Genomic DNA, 20,958 nt, shown 5'->3' with positions numbered 1-20,958 from the left:
AACTGTTTTTTCTGCATAGAGGAGAAATGTCCATTGTTTTTCCTCTTTAATTTAGTAATGTCGTGAATGCCATTCAATTACAAAGAAGCCAGGCAGTGTAAATTTCTCAAATAAAGTGTGAAAGAAGAAGAGGGCAGTAATCCTTCCGCCAATTTGTTACATCCTATAGGCAGTTGAGGAAGGAGTGATCTAATTGCTTCGACTCACATGGGAAATAAAGAAGTCTCATAATTTTTAGCTGTTTACCTGTTTATTGTTTTCTTCAGGGGAATTCAATTCAAATTCATTCCCTTTCAGTAATTGCTTCTTTCTTAGCCAATGCCAAGAAAATGTTTCACGTTTGTTTTAAAGTCAGGTTTAAATAAAACCATCAACATTTATCCTAGTTGACATGAATAATTTCTGGCTATTAAAACTGGTTCATTTTAAGAGGTTTGTAACATAATAGTTTATTTACTTTGAAAACAAAACATAAACACGTCATCATTCTCCCTTTCTAGCCATGCCTAGATGACAATTTACTTTGGTCAACTGGAGTATATTCCAAAGCAATAATCTTGTCACCCACAGGTCACTAAAACAATGAGCTTCAACATATCACACATAATTATTGTGCCTAATGTAGCATGAATTTACTACCTTTGAGATGTAATAAGGTATTATTTCCTTTGACAGTGTCCCAGTTGCCGTGATAAATGATAAACACAGAAACAATGGAATCTTGTTTGATACCCAGGTATGTGGTAGCCATACATATGGATTATACTTAATAATAATTATGGATAGCAAAGTCATTCATTGACTTCCCAACACTTGGGAAGAATTCTTAATTCTACTGTGATCAATCTAGAAATAGTCTGGTGAATTAACTATTCAGGAGAAATTCTGAGAGTATCAGTGTGCATGAAAGCACAGGGGGAAAAAGGATGACAGAGAAAATTAGGGTGGTTCTCAAGGGCATATCCACTCCAATTATCAGCTCAAGGGCTTGACTGGCAGTTAGTTACTTTTACCAATTTCATGAAAGAGTTAGATCTCTAAGTTACAGGAAGGAAGGGGCAAAGGTAAGTATTCATTCTTCTAAGGTGTTAAAATGTTAATCATAATAGATGTAATTACACTCACTGATAAAGAACTAAGGAAAATGACAATACAAAAGAACAATGTGGAAGCTGATCTCTGAATATTAGTTAACGAGAAAAGCTATCACCATTTCATCACCTGCAAATCGGTGTAAAATGATAGCGTTGCATTGCTTTAATTTGCATCTTGGGCCTCGAATGGGTTTGAGCATTTCTTTATAGATTTGTTCACCTCTAATGTTGTCTCTTCCTTAAATTGCCAGATTTTCTATTGGTCTGGCTAACTTTTACTTGATGATTTGCTGGAGTTCCCTGTGTATCTAGACAATAATTATTTACTGTTTCTACACATTGCCACTGTCTGCCATGTCTCTGTTACCTTTGTCCATCACATTCTTTATTGAATAGGTAGCATTAATTCTGTGTGCTTGCATTCATCATTCTTTTACCTTGTGTGTGTGTTAAGCTTTATTTTCCATCAACCTTATTTCCATCCTGTTTAAGAGTTGGTGGAAGAAGAGCTAAGACCACCCACCCGATAGTTGTTCCTACCGACTCAGTGGCCGGAGTGGTGGGGGCTGCAGGCGAGGCGTCAGTGGGTGCTGAGCGCTCCAGTCTTCAGGAGGAAGCTGCTGAATAGGCACAGGGGGCCCCTGGCCTTCAGCCCAGGCGGCAACCTCAGGCTGAGCAGCAGTGAACTTGGCAGTTGGAGCAGCCCATCCACCCTGAAATTCCTCCTTCATTACAGCCTTTTCAGCAGCGGCCTTCTCTTCCTTCTCAATTTCTTCAGGGTCTCTGTGGATGTAGAGATCACGCATGAGCTCCCATGGGTGTGCACGGGAGATGGTGCCACACCTGTGCAGGACTGCTGGGGCCAGCGTCCACATGGGACCCACTGAGTGAGCCCCCTTGTGTTGCAAGGGATGGCAACGTCTGTACAGTGCAGAGGGGAGTCTGTGTGACCCAGAGCAATGGTAGGCAGTTAACATAAGATGCCTCTGTGAGAGGCTGGTGGTCAGCCCTGGGATCGGTAACCAACAGAAGACTCCGCTCCCGGTGGCTACCTGGATCCGTAATTTCTAAGTGTTGTTTTATAAGTCCTCAGCTATCCCTTGAAGGGAGCGACGCTCTCTTGCGTTTTTCTTACACTGTCTGTTTCCATTCTTTTCACATTAAATTCTTTCACCTATCTTGAGGACAACTTGTTGTTGAGGTCGTTTTACTTTTTTATATAAAATGAATCAGCTCTTCCATTTTACAACCTAAACTTTTCTAGTTAGTTTGTGATACTATCTTTTCATATATTGTGGGATTGGGTATTTGTGCATGCTCACACGTGCATATTAGTCATCTAGTTTCCTTTTGTGGGTGTGTTGTATCAATAATAATATCTTTGTGATTACATTATTATGGCTTTCTAGAATGCTGTTACTAGTGTTGTTACTAAGGTAAGTTATCACTATCTCTATTTGTTAATATTTCCTTAGCTATTTGTGGAATTTTTTTTTCACTTTATATTTTATGATAGGTTCACTGAGTCCCTCAAAAACCACCTAGTTAGAATTTTGATTTATAGAGTGTAGAATTGCACCATTTTTCTCAATTGGCCCAGGGGGCATCTAAGAATCTTAAGATTGTTGTCCTTCACTCATCTCAGCAGAAACTGAAAATTAAAAAGGGATTATCTAGGAAAAATCTACAGATATGTCATTTAATTTTTCCCTTAAATAATCATTTGTCATATAATCAAAAAAATCCTCTTGCTTTCCTCTCTTCCTTCTTGCCACTTCTGTGTCCTGAGTTGTGCTCATAAGAATAACACCACTCTGGACTCAGAGAAGCAGGATCCCTGCCTGAGCCCCGCTCCTCAGGGGACCCAGCATTTTGGAGAATCTTACTCAAGATAATGCCGTGTGCCCATTCCAGCTACATCCTTTTCAGCAGGGACCATCCAGGACAGAGCAGTCATCTGCACAGCGTGGCAGCACCATCCCAGGTGGGGACTCTTGGGGTGCAGGTCCATATTTCAGTCCTTCGTGGGGCTTGTTAAATCTCTACCCACATACCCATATACAAGGTTGACAGTCTGCCCCAAGGAGCTCCGGGACTTGTCCCCATGGGACAGTTTAAGGGCCTCTTTACCGGCCTTGGTTCCAGGAAGGCAGTTTGGGTCACTTCCACTAGCTGGTTTCATATGCTTTCTCTTGAATGGAAGATTAGGCCACCAGAATGATGCGGATATACTCGCAATGGACACCGGATACAGCTGGGTATCTGGGTACCAGCAGCCCACTGTCAGCCTAGGACTTGACTCTCCTGTGTGAAGCTCTGTGTCAGCTCCTGCTCAATTAAGTTTGACTATAGTGGTGCCTTTGGTCTTTCTACAGGGTGATTTGTGGGAGGGGCTTCCATAAATATTTGCCCAAGGCCCTGCACATGGGAAAGGGAGATGGAGATTTTTTCATCTGAAATCAAAAGTGATTGTCATAACTGCAAACTATGTGTATAATATGTATATATATACATATATATACATGTATAACTCTTAAGTCTAATGTTTTCACTATAAAATGGAGTTAAAGTTTACTCCAAATAATTGTCACTGCATTTAGAAAATATTTTACTTTAGATTTAAAGTTCTTTCTGAGGTGCATTTAATGTTTTTTAAATATAAATATGTAATTATAATATTAGTATTTGTAGAAACTTTGTATTAACATTATGCATTATGAAAAATATGAAGGATATTACATTGTATTTGGTATAATGCCGGTATATGAATATACAATTATTTACAAATACTAATTTTCTAGTAACATAGGCCTATAATAATTATGATTCATTTTCTGTTTTAAATGTAAATTATTAATATTATGAAATAACATTTGTTAGTTAATTCTTGAAAACATATTTATGTACTAGTCTTTTAATACCTACTGCCCTTGATATTTTTTAAAAGATATCTCTAGAGGTTTTATAATGTCAAAAGAGATGAAAATTATATTTTTCTTAGGCTTTTTCAAGATGGAATAATAATAAAAAAGCAACTGGCTTTCAAAAAAACAAAATTAATAACAGGTTTCAAGTTGCTAAAAATCCCTTTTAGCAGTTTGAGAAAAAAAATAACTGTAATTCATTTCGATCCTTTAGGTGTAAATTTGAATTAGTTGATAACATAAAGATTTTATTTTTGGTGTTGTTTTTTGTTTGGATCTGTTTTTGCTGTTTTTAAAGCCTTACAAAGCTAATATAAAAAGTTTCTAAAGCTAATCACAGGCAAATTGAAGGCAAATGCATCAGAAAATGTATTCAAAAATTTTCAAATTGCTGTCATTTTCTTTATTTTGTTGTAATAAATACTTCTGTGCTTCAGTATTGTGATGTTTGACACACTAGGTCATTACCAGTCATATCCTAAATAAAACTGTGTATTCACATTGCTATATAAGTGGAGATTGTGTATATATTAAATTAATATTTAATAAAGAAAATGAGAAAATGACTTTTGATCAAATTGCTGTCTTTTTCCTCTCAGAAACAAAGTGGAATGATTTTTCTGCGCTTTCCTTATAACTGTTTCTCCACTGCCAGAAAAGGGGGGCGGGACACAGGAAAAGCTTCCAAAAGATAGAGTACAATGGAGCCTTTCTTTTTTATACTGACAGACAACATTTAGGAAACCAGTTCAGGTCCATGTAATGCACCATTTAAGGCACAAATACATGCTGATGAAATGCAGACTATCTCAGAGAAGAAAGTATTTTATCTGTGATGAAGGACAGAGCAAGCAAAGAGATGCTGGTCAGAAACAGGGCCACAAATAAAGAAATTCAAATCATAGAACGTCAAATCTTTATTTTCACATGTTTCAGAGTGAGGAGCTGCGAGTCATAGAAGAAAATAGTTATGTTACAATACTGCTATTGACATATAAATAATGACTTCCCTGATCTTGAAATAATATAAAGCCTAGTAATAAGTGTGGGGCACAGATGGTAATTTATCCTAGAAATAGTCATTATATCCAATGCTATAAAATACTAACTCAAAATTATTCTTCACCTGAAAATATTAAAATATGCATTTATTTGGATAATAGGTTATGTATACATAAAAATTTTACAAATGTATGCTTATATGTAATTACTATGCTGTATTTTGCACCATTTGCTAGGTGGAAAGCTATATATTACATTAGAATTCACAATATGTCTTGAAAAGGAGTTAAGTCATTTTAACAATCAATATTTCTTTTTTGCTGGTTGTATTTCACCACACTTATTTAAATTCTTCACCCTGATTTTTTTCACTTCTTGCTGAAATATCTGTGTACATATCTTCATATTCTTTCAGAATTTATTCTTCCATATTTGCTTTAACATGCAAATATTTTTTGTTTCTGCTGGTTACACTAAGCCTTAGCTTTTCATGTCTATTTGTAGCACATTTTATTATCAATTTAATTATCATAATACTGAATTTGTTTTGTCATTAACCATATGCTGGACAATCTTTTGGGTGCTTTATGCAGTAATTTATTTGATTATCACAGTTGGTCTGTGAGATACATATACTACCGCATTCACACCATTGGTATCTCTCACACCATTCACAGATTAATAAATGAAAGCCCAAAGAAATGAAGTTTATTGTCCAAGATTGCACAGCTCATAGGGCAGATACCAGGATCAGATGCAAAAGTTCTGTTTCCAGAAGTCATGTCTTTAACTATCACTGGCAGGAAGATGGGTTAGGTCTTGTGCTGGCCAATAATGAGACGGCTGTTAGCAGTTAGAGGAGGGCCTTCACCCAGTGTTTAGTCTTTGATGTGCAGTGATCACATGGAGTACACATGGAATTGTTCCAGGGGCAGCCGAGGTGATGATGATAAACATTGGCCTTACATTTATCTTCTATACAGATAAGCTCAGTGTGCCCGGGCTTCCTGCAGAATGTCCTTTCCTTGTGGATGCTGCCTGACTCCCCAAAGAAGGATATAAGCAGTGGTCCTTGAATTGCAATAGTCGGTGTTATTTCCCAATGCAACATTAGGGTCTGGAGAGAACTTTAGGTGATGAGTAGGTCTTCTTACTTTTTTAAGAATATGTAAGATTGAACAAAACACCAATAGTACACTAACATTAGAGACGCTCTCAATTCCCATCTCAATATTGAATGTCTTTCCAATGCACCCAAGGCAATTGGGTAACTTTATGTGAAAAAAGTTATCAAGATTTCTTACTTCACAGATTTAGGACAAAAAGAAAAGAGTTTATGGCCATGTAGAATTTTAACAAGAGCAGGATAGGGGAAAGCTCATCAAAGGAAACCTACTTTTTGTCCCGGTTGAAAGATTATTTGTAAATAGTCTAAAATGGTGCCAGTACAAATGGTGTGACACCAGGCATTCAGAAGCAGTGTTTTAAAATGTCTTGCCAATCTCACTTTATTCGATTTTTAGAATACTTCTTGGCAAGGGCCAAATGGTTTTCTACATCACATGTAAATAAATGACTTTCAGAAATCTCACCATACAAGATAAGAGTGTGAGTAAGAATTAGAAGCCAGTGCTAATAAGTTGCCCAATTATTGTGAAGTAATAGCCTACCAAATCAAGTATTTGGGCAAGTTACATATTAAACTGTGCTTTTCTAAATTTTACTATTTATGCTTTGGTGTTAGAAAATGTTTTATAAATGTCAACATTTACACTCTGAAAATTTTTTCTCTCCCCCACCTAAATCTTTGTGTGTATGTGTGTATAAAACTTTGTTTTTATGTATGTATACACAGATACAGAATAGATATGGATACATGTATCTATATGAGTTGTATGCCTTATCTACATACATTTTAATTTATATATTCCTGATTACATGCATATATGTTTATATTATACTATATATAGGTATATGACGCACTGATTATATTATATATACACATACATCCAAGTATATGATATACTAATTATATATACTAAGTATATGCATGTGCATATAATATACAGATATTGTATACTTACATGTACTTTTTACTGTATACAAACATGTATGTATATATATTGCATACACACATGCACATATATCCACACATATTTATACCCCAAATTAGCCATTGCATTGCCTCAAATTTCAGATTCATCTTATTGTTACTGACTTATACTTCTGGAACACAATTGTTAATGCTTCAGACATATTTACATAGCTCACACATATATAAAAATGTTTGTATTTATTAATGCGTGTATATTATTGGCAGCATTTTTTGTAATAGAGAATAATTTGAAACAAGCAATAGAGACAGGTTAAATAAAACATGGTACATACTTATGTGGAATCACATGCATATGTAAAAAAATAAGCAGTCATTCTTCGAACTAATATAGAATGATCTTTGACTTATTTTATTAAGAGAAAAAGTAACACCAGAGAAGTGTGCCAACAAAAGAATATATTATATACAAAATCTGTCCAGAAAACATCCAGCCATGTAATATGAAAAACAGAGACACTTATTGAAGAAGATACAAGATACAAGAAACAGTGTACACAGGACAATGACACCTTAGTCCCCTTCATAGTACAAACCGTGGGACCTCACACAGTTTTCCCCATCGCCATTAGCTACCCTGTCCTGTTTTCCTGAATCCCATCATTAGCCTGAAATCTAGTCCCTTTCAAAGGTGATTTTAGTTTTGGGAAAAGCCAGAAGTCACAGGGCACCGAGCCTGGGCTGTAAGGAGGCTGAATCACCTGAGTGATTTGATGTTTCACCAAAAAACTCTGCATGAGACATGATGCATGAGTGTGCGTGTTGGCATGATGAAGTTACTAATCACCAGTTGCCCATAGCTGTGGCCTTTTGAATGATCTGAATATTTTCTGTGGACTTTTCAAGCTTAACACAAAATTTGATGCAGATCCATTGCTCTACTTGGCTCAGTCATTTTGAATACGATGGCCACACAGTACATGTGCTCACTCAACAGTGTCTACTGTCCCCACTAGTACAGTGAAGTCATTATTGTTCACATATGTGCTTTCCAGTTCACTCTCCTTGGCTGCCAGGTTACATTGATGTCATGCAAACTATTTTTATATTAACAATGGCTGGACTTTTTCAGACAGACCTTGTATGTCTCCAAAATGATCTTCCCCCAAAGTGAAGTAGTGGTTGATTCTAGAGAAGGAAATTGGGACACCAGTGTCCACAAGTAGAAAGAAACTTACTGTTAATTTGCTATTGTTTAAAAAAAAAACCTTTTAAACTGTTACATATGCATTTTGACCTGTTTAAAGTAAATTAAACAGTTGGAAAAAAACCCTAGGTAATAGCATAAAAGCTTCTAAATAACTAAGAAATCTTAATGTTTATAAACTAGTATTTCCAAAACTAGCATCCTTAGAATGCTGGTCCTGAAAGATGTTCTGAAGGAAAACAAAGTGCATGATCAAGTACAGATGGACATGCACATGAAATATCCCCCTCTTACTCATTATCAGTCATGCATGTTACAGGTGCCAATTAATCTTTTCATAAAGGAACACCTTTAACTCCTTTTTATTCTAATTGTTGTTCAAGTACAGTTTTCTGCCTTTTACCTCCATCCCAGCCCACCTCTCCAGCCCTCCCCTCCTCCCTCCCATTTCCACTCCCCCACTTGTTATTGTCCATGTGTCCTTTATACTTGTTCCTGCAAACCCTTCCCCTTTTCCCCTGAAGTTCTTTAACTCTTTCTGTCAACATAGATAGCTAGCCAATTATTAATCAGAAAAGAAAGCAAAGAGAATTAGATATCGAGTTTAACGAAGTGAGGAGCATGAGCCTGTTTGCTTCACCAGGAGGCTGCAGCTGCACAAGCCAGGGGATCACAGCATCGCTCCCCCGAGGGCATTAACGCTCCTCCCTTCCGCTCTCCAGCACAGGATTGCAGGGAGCAGAGCGGAAGCGGAGGGATGCAGGCACACGCACAACGGAAGTCAAAAAGGTGCTGGGGGAAGGTGTTTGACCCTAGAGCTCTGTCACTCTGGCCTGAAGAACAATCGATTGGCTAGGAAGTGAACCCATCAAAGAGCACACAAAAGCATAGGAAGTTAATCGGTCATTTTGAAAAAGCACCTGGTCCATTCCAAACCCAAGGTGATATAATCCCAGTGGAACAAAGAAGCTCTCTGTCTGTCTGTCTCTCTTTCTCTGGTGACCTGTACCCACTGGGTTCATGTGTGCAGTCTCTCACCCAGAAGCATGCAAACATGGGAGTCTGGCAGCTACCAGGCCTGGCCAGCAGCAGAAGGCCTTGACTCCGAAGGACTAAGCTTTAATATGATGCAGGAACTCTGCACCTTGGCTGTTGTTTTGACTTTTCAGAAAACATGGTCACACTTTTTCCGTGGTGGTATCGAGGGAGATGGGGCATTGGAAACCCAGGAACACATTTCTTCCTGAATAAACCACCTTCCTACACCACCATCTGCCATGCATGGGTCCTGGGAATGCTTTCCTCACAATCCGGTGAAAAGCCTGATTTCCACCAACAATGTGTTCATTTTATAATTTAAAAAATGTGTTTGTCTTTTTAAAGTTAAAATGCAATTGACATAATATTGTCAATATTGTGTTTTAGGTATACAACATAGTGAGCGGATATATATATATATGTATTGTGAAATGATTACTGCAATAAGTGTAGTTAATTTGCTTTCGACTTAAAAAGCATTTGACTTTTCATTCCTTTTAGATGCAGCAGGTTTTAATATCCAAGTAATTTTCAGCCTTCATTAATTTTGCTTTAATTATTTCTTTACAGACTTCTGTAGTTCTGGAATATGCATGTTTTCTACAAAGTCATGTTTACTTGCTACCCAAATAGAAATGCAATAATGCAAATGCACTACTTTACTTGATAATTGTTTAAATGGCAATACCCATTTTGAAGCCTTTAGATTTTTCATAAGCAAATTCTAATCCTGCCCTAATTTTTTTTTATTTAAATGACATTATTGTTCTTGTTTTTCTTTTGCTTTTATCTCTTAGTCACTGGGTTCCACTACAGCAAGAGAGAAGCATAAGTGGGTTGGGGAGAGACACATTTCCTAATCACAATGAGAGTTTGGAAGAGAGTGAAAATAAGAGAAAAGAAAATTAAATTTTCTGGGCCAAGAGCATTTATCGTTTAATGAAGCAAGCATTAAGTTCTTCCTTACCAAGTAATGATTTTAAACCTCGAAAATATTGTTTCTCTGAAAGCAAAACACATTATGAAAGCCAGAGTTCTCTGCAGGGTACGTGGCAATTAGGGCAGCAGCAACGCCAGACTTTAGATAAGAAAGTGGTGAATTAATCCAGGTTGTGTAATATTCTAGGCAACAGGAGAATAAGAAATTAGAACTCTCAGGCAATGACAGCTCAGAATGGTCAGAATCAAAGTTCTGAACTTATTTTCTCTGAAGAACTTATAGGCATTATGTACTCTCTTAAATTTTTAAGTAAGCCAAAGATGTCCAATTAGATTGGAGTTGTCCACTTTTCATCACAGAAGAGTTTTGATCACAGAAAATGCAGGAAAAAAACAATTATATATGTAATATCCATGAGAATACATGTCTGAATACTGACGGAGGCAGAGACCCACCTTCAGGCTGAATTTTAAGGTTGACATCAAGTCATTCTTAGAGAAAAAGGAAAAGTGTAGTTTGATGGACCAAAGTATTAGTAATTTGGTCAGTAAAGGGTTACAATATCTCCTTGCAGTGTGAGTGGCAGATTATAACACATATATGAAATCAGATAATTCTTTTTCTGTGGGTACTTTGCAATTGAATTACTAAGTACTCTGAGTCCTCGGCTTTCTTTTTTAAATGAGCTGAATGTCTATAACGTGAAATTTTTGTAGGAAGTGCCATGGGCCTAATGGAGCACTTACATTTTTTAGAAAGTAATGCTATTCTTTCTTTTTTTTAATACACACATTCATAAGTATATGTGTTCTTTAAGTACAATTTCTGTTCCATCTCACCTGCTTTTATGTTTGATGATTTGACTTAGTTCTGGTCCATCTATTACAGAATTGTAATAATTTCTTATCTAAGCCTCAACATAAAATGTGATTTCTAGTTTCTAAATACATGAGAAAAATGAGGCTAACTTTCATTATATTATATTCCCATTTTATTGAATGGCATGGTTTGTATATTTTGAGTTCGTTCAAATTCATTGAGACTTTTTGTGGCCAAGGACATGGTCAGATTTTCACGCGTGTGTGCTTTTAAGTAAGCCTTCCGTCTTCGTGTTCTTCTCAAGTGGTGGCTGTTTTCTTTCTCCGATTCTCGTCTGGACATGAATTCGTTGTCATCTTTGCTACTCTTTGCCTCTACTGCACATTGTTTTCTCCCCTTCTATCAAAGCACTCCTCCTTGTGTCTCATGTCACAAGACTTCACCGCCCACCACATTACTTTACTCTGAAGATGTTTAACTCTCGGATCGCTATAACTCTTTCCAGCACAACTATTGTCATAATTTTCAAAATGATTTCAATGTCTGTTTTTCTGATGCCTTCTAATACTCTTGACCCATCCCATGCCTTTTCCAATGATTGTGTCTTCCATTACACGTTAGTCATTCACTCTGATTGTCACACCCTTGACTTTGTCATTACAAATATGTGCAACCCGTTTATAAGACTGCAATAATCTCACAGTTATCTTCAGTACATTGATTCTACCACATTACTAGTCACTAGGGAAATGTAAATTAAAATTGTAATGTTATGCAATTATACACCTATTAGAATAGGTGTGATTTAAATTTTTAAAAATTTCACAACAGTAAGTATTGACAAAATATAGATCAATTGGAATGATCCATCCATTGTTGATACAGAAATATAACATATTAAATAAAACATATCTGTTCACACAGATTGCTGTACACAGATCCCAGTAGTTTTAATAAGGAACAATCAAATTTAAAAATATTTGCAAATCAAATATTTGATAAGGGGCTAATATCCAAAATATATAAAGAACTTACACAACTCAATAGCCAAAAAAAAAAACCCAAAAAACAAATAACCTATCTAAAAATGGGCATATTTCCCAAAAAGGCATATAAATGGTGAAAAACTACATGATAAAAAAATGTTTGTTTTAATTTAAATGTTTAAGAAGGGGGGGCTGAACAGCAAAAGGTGATCTGTATGTCTTTGTTTTTGTCTGCATCAGTAGCTTATTTTTAAATTACAGTGACCAACATAATGTGTTTCCAGCACAAGAATCAATGGAGGATAGTAAATGATATGCAAATACAAACCACAATAAGGTGGAATTCTAAATAAGTGGAACTTAAAAAGAAATACAATAAAGTATTCTTTTTTATCTGTTGAAAAATATTAAAAATATTATAAAGTACTGTGATTGTATAAAAGGAAAGAAAAATGAAAATAAGAAAAATGGCTCTCAATTTTATTATTATTATTTAAAAAATACTAGTGAAACACTAGCTTCACAGAAAATCTCAAAGGAAACCTGCTAGGAATAATAAAGGTCAGCTATATTTGTTGGAGCCCATTTGTCAAGCCTGAAAACCACCTGCTCCTGGGCGGTCTCTGAGGAGATGCTTAGGAAACTTTATCAACAACAGTTGGACCAATGATGAAAGGTGACTGGGGGACTCTCGGGGGTAGAGGGGTCAAGCAAAAAGGTGAAAGGACTCCTGGTCGGACAACACTGTGGTGATTGCAGGCGGGAGGAGGGCGTGAAGGGGCTAAAGGGCAATGGGGGAAAATACAATTAAAAAAGGAAGAAAAAGTGATTGCAGGTTGGTAAAGCCGTGCTGCCTGCCCTTCTTCCCAGCTGCACTTCCTCTGGACCCTGTATCTGCCGAAGCTTCTCTGCCCTGACGGAAAATGTTGAGATGTTCATTTGGCATATGTCTTTCCCATGATTCCACTTATGTTATGTAAAATCAATACTAACTTTGCATTGAACTCACATCTCTAAATCCTTTTAAGTAAAACACATACCTTGCTCTTCCATTGATTCATAAACGCAACTAGTTTTTTTTGACAGTAACAGAGACAAATTGATGATTGCCAGAGGGGCGGAGGGGAGGGGTGGGTGAAAAGATGAAAGGAAATATAGTCAATAATATTGGGATAAGTTTGCATAGTGACAGATGATTAATAGATTTAATGTGGCAATCACACTGTAAGGTATCAAAATGTCAAATCATTACATTATACACCTACAACTAATATAATATTGTACACCTGAACTAAATAATTTTGTATACAAACTATACTTAAATAAAACTTTTTTTTTTAAAAAAGAGGTTCACTGAGGGGATTAAGATGCATTAAAAGCATATTCTTTGGGTACAGGGTTAGTCTGAATATCCAGTAGGATTCTCAAAGCTTGATGAACAGATTATGCTAATACGGATCCATATGAAGAAATTCTGGTTCCTGAGTTTCAAGAGATCTCTTGGCATCAGAAATATCTCTGCCCTGCCCAGCTACTCATACCATGAACCCTTCTCGGCACACCACTGAGGGCGAGAGGAAGTGACTCCGGGGCGGTTTCCTGATATTTGGTGTCTGATGAGTAGGGTATTACGGGAGGAGTGAGATACTTCAGTTAAGAAGGAAAAACAGGAGCCCTGGCTGGTGTAGCTAAGTGGATTGAGCGCAGGCTGCAAACCAAAGTGTCACAGGTTCGATTCCCAGCCAGGGCACATGCCTGGGTTGCAGGCCATAACCCCCAGCAACCGCACATTGATGTTTCTCTCTCTCTCTATCTCCCTCCCTTCCCTCTCTAAAAATAAATAAATAAAATCTTAAAAAAAAAAGGCTATGATTGCTTAAAAAAAAAAAAAAAAGAAGGAAAAACAGGAACAATCTCCCAAAGGAGAAAACATCGACAGTGGAAAATGGGAATAAAATCTCCACTGCTGCGGGAATCTGTCTGGGAAAGCCATGGAAGGCCACTCAGTGTTCTCTGGGATTCACACGTTTTCTTCCCTTTTATTTTGTTGGCATCTCCAATTACACTTCTTTCAGAATGTTCTAGAACTCAAATCTTTCAATGTATTATTATTTAATCCTTGTTTTAAATTTTAAAATGTTAATGTGATGGTTTGAAGAAAATGGGATTTATAAATCTTATAAATATTCGTATAATTCGCACTTCAGGAGACTTCATGCCATTCTTTTAAGATGATTAAATGTTTTCCATTACTAAATGCTTCAAAGAACAAACTCCACAGAAATAAAGTTATTGCATTAAATAGTGTATCAAACAACACAACCTTAGCTAAGCCTGCTGTATTCGAAGTGCTGTTAGTAGTTACATTAAATAAAATTGTCACACACTGTTCTTGACATAAGATTTATAGTTATGTTACTAGTTCATCTTTTCTACTTTCACAAGAAGAAATTATGGTGTTCATTGGTTCCTGAAAGATGAGAACTTATGTAACAGGATAATTTCATTCTAAGATACACATTTCACAGGCAATCAAGCAGAAATGGTTTAATTTCAATTATTAACGTTATAATTACATTTCAAAAGATCTAAAGCTCCATTCAGAAGTTCTCCATTTTCTGTTGGGGAGACAAAATCTGATCAGCATGCCTTTCTCAGTAGAAAATGCCTTTTTAAATTTTAAAAAAGATATTGATTTTTCAGAATTCAAGTGCATAGATCTTGTTTCTTGCTCGGGGTTGGCTCTGACCCCACCCCTTCTTTTGACAGATTTCTTTTGACAAGTAATACTAAGGCTCAGCATTGAAGACGAATAGCATGGATGGAAACTCCACTCACCTCTCTTTGGAATGCGACTCCTGCCCTAGTGCTTGGTTCTCCAGAGTGAAACGGGGCTGCTCACGTCTCCACACCCTCTGTGACCCGTGGCCTCCTCGTCACCTGAACACGCGTGACGTGACTCCTGCTCCCGACTTCCGCTCTGATGTGTGAGCTCCTAGGCCCCTCCTTTCTGGGCAGGTGTTGTGCCGTCTGTGGCCACTCGCCTTCTTTGAATGCTGGTGTGACAAATGTCTCCGTCTTCTTCTGGCCAGTCTCTTTGGATGGGTTCAAGGATCACTTCTTATTGACTCCTAGATCGAGATCTCTAGCCATCACTTCTCTTTTACACATTCTGAATATGTTTTTCCAACTGCCTGCAATTTGTTTCATCCTGAAAGGGTGTGTAGTCATTTCAATGTTGAGTTAAAAGCATAGGTATTTCTCCTGGCTGGCGTAGCTCAGTGGATTGAGCTCGGGCTGTGAACCAAAGCATCGCAGGTTCGATTCCCAGTCAGGGTACATGCCTGGGTTGCAGGCCATGATCCCCAGCAATCACACATTGATGTTTCTCTCTCTCTCTCTTTCTCCCTCCCTTCCCTCTCTAAAAATAAATAAATAAATGTATTTTTTTAAAAGCATAGGTATTTCTTCCACATGTATGAATCCACAATGCAGTCCATTTTCTGGCTTTGAGCAAGTTCAGTAAACTTTTCCCTTGGTTCCTCACCTCCAGTTGTTTAAGTTGGGGAAAGATAGAGGGTGGGGCAAAAGTAGGTTTGCAATTGTGAGTACATGAAACACATGTTTAATCTTAGATGTATTAATTATTGTATCGTTTTCCATGTGAACAGCTGTGAACCTGCTTGTGCCCCACCCCACCCTGTATAAATCCTCAGAGTCTGGCCGGTTTAAAGGTCATTCACATATTTCTCCCTGAGGCTCATCCTTCCAGCCTTTGCATCCCATCAGTGTCCTGGGGGGTGGAGCAGGGTTAGGATACAGACCAGATCTAAAGAAGAAATTCATGCTATCTACATTTTTCTCTTGGCCAAGATTTTCAGTCTAATTATTTGTACACATTATTTTAAATAAGAATACATAACATAATTAAAGCAGAATCCTGATGGGAAGTTCAAAGGCTTACTTAATCTTGTCTAGAGCTCTCATAAGACAGCTTCAAGCATAATATGCTCCCATCTGTTAGAAATAAATTTTCCAGCTTCTTTGTGGCAAGCGTTAAGGAACTAGAATGGATAAGAAATGGAGATACTGATAGAATGTTCTCAAAGGATTTGGAGTGATGGGTGCAGGTGAAATGCCACAGTTTTGCTGGAAGAAATGATTGCTAAACAGTCAAAGAAACTTTGAGAAATAAAATGGCTCTTTATTTCATAAGTTACATGGAAAACTCAGTGACATTTATTTATCCATTTACTTAAAACATTTGTGAAATAATTACTATGTGCCACAAAGATAGAGCATCTGTAACTGACAAGTTCAACTTTTGGGGAATTGCTTATTCAATAGTTTATTATTAGGCTGGTATTGTGAACTGCTATATGAAGTGTTAAGCGTTTGCCCTACCTTTTGGGACATAAAGGGTCATCACAGGCCAGATAGAATAGCAGCATAGAAACTAGGAGTTTACCACTTAGGGTAGCAGATACATACAAAGATTAAACGTCACACATTCCAGTAAGCGGGCGCTGAACTCATGTTCAGTTCATGGTCTGAAAAGGAGGGATTCAGTAGCAACATGAGGCCATTAGGGTGCAGCAGTAGGAATTCATTTTGGAAGACAGAAAATAGGTATAAAAATAACAGTTGGTGTTCTCAGTCCAAAGAAGGGAAAATAAAAATGAGAAATAAAATGTTGGAATAATCTATTGAGAAAAAGGAAGCATAAATGTAACATTAGAATGAAAATTTACTACTGAGGGTTTAAAAGTTTACTAAAACTTTGTTGGAGGAAATTGATTTAATGGTGTTAAGAACACGTATAAGAAATCAACTTAGAATTCAGATTAAAATACAACCAATGAAGAGACAACAAATAACAAGGATAATAAAAATTCAGCATAAGGACATTTAAGTTTCCTTAAGAAGAAAGCAGAAGTAATGGCTTGGGAATAATAATTGAAGAAATGTTTTCCTGAGGTGAAGAAAAATCAGGAACTACATAATGAAAGAACTCACCATGCGACTAGAAATAAAAAATATCCAAAACCAGTGCAGATCACAGCTAACAGCTCTTGCTTTAGACATACAGGCCCAAATCTCAGTGGCATAAAGCAGTAAGCAATCACTTCTTCAACCTTTGCAAAATCACTGGGTGCAGCAACGCGGTCTAGGGCCACGCGCATGCCTGGGAGTCAGCGGGGAGGTGGCTGATCTAGCGTGCGGGGGCGGGGGGCCCTTGGCAGGGTGGACCTGCTTCACGGCTCAGGCTTGGCTATCACAGGTCTGCTCCCCATTCTGTTCTGAGACCCAGGCTCAAGGGCAGAGGCTCCTGGGACTGCCGGTCTCATGGCGATAGCAAAGACACAAGGCCAAGTCCAAACACACAAGCACACATCAAAGCCCTACTTGCATCACGCATCTTAACCTCCCACCCACAAAAGAAAACTACACGCTGAGGTACTTCAAGAAAGTTTTGTAAGCAAATCGGGTTCATCTAGTGAAGCCAAAAAGAGCTGCCATTTCTTGTAAGAGCTCTATGTTCAATAAAAATGAACTCAGCAGTAACTAGAAGTATGTTCTTCATTCATGTATTCATGTTTTAATTTAATGACTACAAAGTTAATTTTAAGGATTTCCATATCATTCTATTTCTAAGTTAAATATAATCTCGAAATTATTTGCAAAGGATGTAATTTAAATTTTGCCCCCACTGAACAAGAGGAAAAAAACTTTAGTTCCATTGCCTTTTTAATTCTAATAACATTATTTCTCCTTTTCCTGGTGATTCATTTATTTCTAAATATAAAAGCACTCATTTTTACTTTGGTGAGGTTTCAAATTATATCACCGCTGTGATTCATCACTCATCCCTAGAAGAAGATAGGCAATTTTGGTTAAACTACTCTCAAAGTAATAAGACTAAAGGCTCATTTTCTGGTTTTCACAAAATCTAAAGAGAGATGAGCTGCTAATAAAGTACCATTTATGTAACAATCCCTGGGTCTTTTATGAATATTTCCAATAAATCAAATTCGACAGCATTACAGATTGAAATGTGCTACAAGAATAAAGCTTGTTAAGGATTTCAAATGTGTGTGTGTGTGTTACATTTGCTGAAAATAATTATTGGAGATGGGCAGGTAATTTTATGTACTTTAAAAAAGTAATAGCATAGAAAGGATGGGTCAGAGGAGGATATACAGGAAAATAGACACTGTGTCCTGTTCATGGAAGTTTAATGGACGCAGCCATTCTGGAGAGAAATCCAACATTGCTTAGTAAAATTAAGTACAAATTGTTATTATTTGATATAGCTTTAACAGGATATTCAGGTGAAGGTGGGCTGGGTTTTATTGATCAGAAATAAAATTTGTGATGCCAAATGAGCAAAATTACTCTATTCTAAAATAAAGATATTATTCCCAATAACTAGTGACTGTAGCCAATCTTTATATGTACAACACAGAGTAGTAAAAATGTTTGCAAATGAAATTAATAATAGTTAAAGCAAAAGGAGACATCCTCTTATGCACTCTGAATTGGAGGAGATGTTACAGAGGATAAGAGGATGGTAGGCAAAGGGCTGGGATGATAAAATTTGCTTTAAAAATTACTGAAACCAGCCCCTGGCTGGCATAGCTCAGTGGATTGAGTGTGGGCTGTGAACCAAAGCATCTCAGGTTCGATTCCCAGCCAGGGCACATGCCTGGGTTGCAGGCCATAACCCCCAGCAGCCGCACATTGATGTTTCTCTCTCTCTCTCTCTCTCTCTCTCTCTCTCTCTCTCTCTCTCTCTCTCTCTCTCTCTCTCTCTCCCTCCCTCCCTTCCCTCTCTAAAAATAAATAAATAAATCTTTTTAAAAAATTACTGAAACCGTATGCACAAGACTACCTTCAACATAGTATACTCTGGTCCAGATCAAAATTTGTATTGCTTTATATAGCTTGACCTGCTCTGTTAAACAGCCTGAAGTAAAGTCACAAGCTAAAATTCTCACGTAGGTCAAGCTGATGCCTGAGCCGAGTGAAGCTCCGCTGAATTTACAGCAAGACCATAAGTCCCTTCTCAAAGGTGCAGCTGCCACACCGAGCAGCATTTTTCTTGTCACAAAAGAAAGTATCAGTGTGTGGGGTTTGAGTTTTTCAGGAAAAGATAGATTAAAAAACGGTGGTACATTTATACAGGGGAATATTACTTGGTCATGAAAAAAAGGGAAAGGTTACCCTTTGCGACAGCATGGGTGGACCTGGAGAGTGTTAATGCTAAGTGAAAAAAGCCAGTCAGAGAAAGAAAAATACCAAATGATTTCACTTATATATGCAATCTAATGGACAAAGTAAACTAAGAAACAAAATGGAAACAGACCCACGGATAAAAACCAGAAAGCTGCCTGAGGGGAGAAGGGTTGGGAGGTTGGGTAAAAAGGGATTAGTCAAAGAAAAAACCTCAAACACAGACAACAGTATGGCGGTTCCCAGAGGGAAAGAGGGCAGGAGGAGGTGGGAGAGGGTTGAAGGAGATAAACGGTGATGGGAGGAGACTTGACCTGGGATGGTGGACGCACAGTGCGATATGCAGATGGTGGATTACAGAAGTGTACACCTGAAACCTATATAATTGTATTTCCCAGTGTCACCTCAAGAAGTTAAATAAAAATTTAAAAAGAAAAAAGAAAAGATATAAACAAAAATGGTTACGTGAATCTTTTGATTTTTACATTTATTTGGTTTACCTTCAGAGCTCAGGAGCAAAGTGTTACATTAATAATTCCACTCTATAATAAAATTTAGCTATTTCGATAGTATACCTAAATATATTATGATATGATAAAAACATAAATTAATAATACAATTATATTATACACATTATAATCAATTCCATAAATCTCCATCTTTTTACTTTTATATTTTATTTTTTATCTAGTTTAATAATTTAATTTTATGTTATTATTCCATTTACTCTTACTCTGGTCACCCATTTCTCACCACTCCCTGTGTACTGTTCTGATGCTTTGGGTGTCCATTGGCCACGGTGTAGGTTGTTATAAAATACATGTTTACAAAACGTGTAACATAATTTTGTTGTATTTCTTTTAAATTACTTCAAGTGCTATTTAGCTATTGATAATTTTTAGGGTTTTAAGCACAATGCTATATTTTTAATTCACATTAGTCCTCCTTTGAATCATGCTCTATGCTTTAGACACTACGTCCCTGTTGGCAGCGTTGTGTGTTGTGGCCCCTCCCCCAGAAAAGGGGATGTGTCGTAGTCCTCATCACCGGGACCTCAGAATATGACTTCATTTGGAGTTGGAGTTATTGCAGATTTAACCAAGTTTAGATAAGATCATTAGGGTGGGCTGTAACCCAGTGCTTGATATTTTCATAAAAAGAGGAAATTTGGGCACAGAGACAGATGCACGCATGGCCGCATGCCACGTGAAGATGAAGGAGGAGATTGGAGTGGTACTTCTATGGGGACAAGGCATGCCACAGATCACCTGCCGCCACCAGACGCTGGAAGAGAGGCATGGGACAGCCTCTCCAGGAGCCCACCTGCTGACACTTCGATTTCAGAGTTCTTGGGGGGGATTTTATATATATATATACACACACACACTTCTGAATACATGGGAATATAGGGTCGTTTTTCTGGTTTTGATGTCATATACTAGGAGAGCCGCATTATATGCTGTATCCACAGTTAATTGCATTAACTACTGCCAGATTTCTCTCCGGAATTGCTCTACCCAGCTCTGCACGCCTCCGCTTCAGTGCCGTGGAAGTGCTCGTCACTCAGCCTCCTAAAGGCCTTCAGACCTGTCAGACTTCCGTCACGTGCTCCCAATCTGCTCTGCATCTTCCCCTTTCTGTGAATTTCCTATTCACAACATT

At 37.5% G+C, this 20,958-nt stretch overlaps 1 pseudogene; it reads right to left on the bottom strand.

Annotated features, from left to right (window-relative positions):
• Positions 1–1,550: 1,550 nt before the first annotated feature.
• LOC123821883 lies at positions 1,551–17,246 on the bottom strand (annotated as a pseudogene).
• Between the last annotated feature and the right edge of the window lie 3,712 nt (positions 17,247–20,958).

The sequence above is a fragment of the Phyllostomus hastatus genome, unplaced genomic scaffold, assembly GCF_019186645.2.
Source record: "Phyllostomus hastatus isolate PE091 unplaced genomic scaffold, TTU_PhHast_1.1 phas_contig_40, whole genome shotgun sequence".
Lineage (NCBI taxonomy): Eukaryota > Metazoa > Chordata > Mammalia > Chiroptera > Phyllostomidae > Phyllostomus > Phyllostomus hastatus.
The sequence above is the reverse complement of the archived record's forward strand: the minus strand, read 5'-3'. Positions and strand labels throughout refer to the sequence as shown.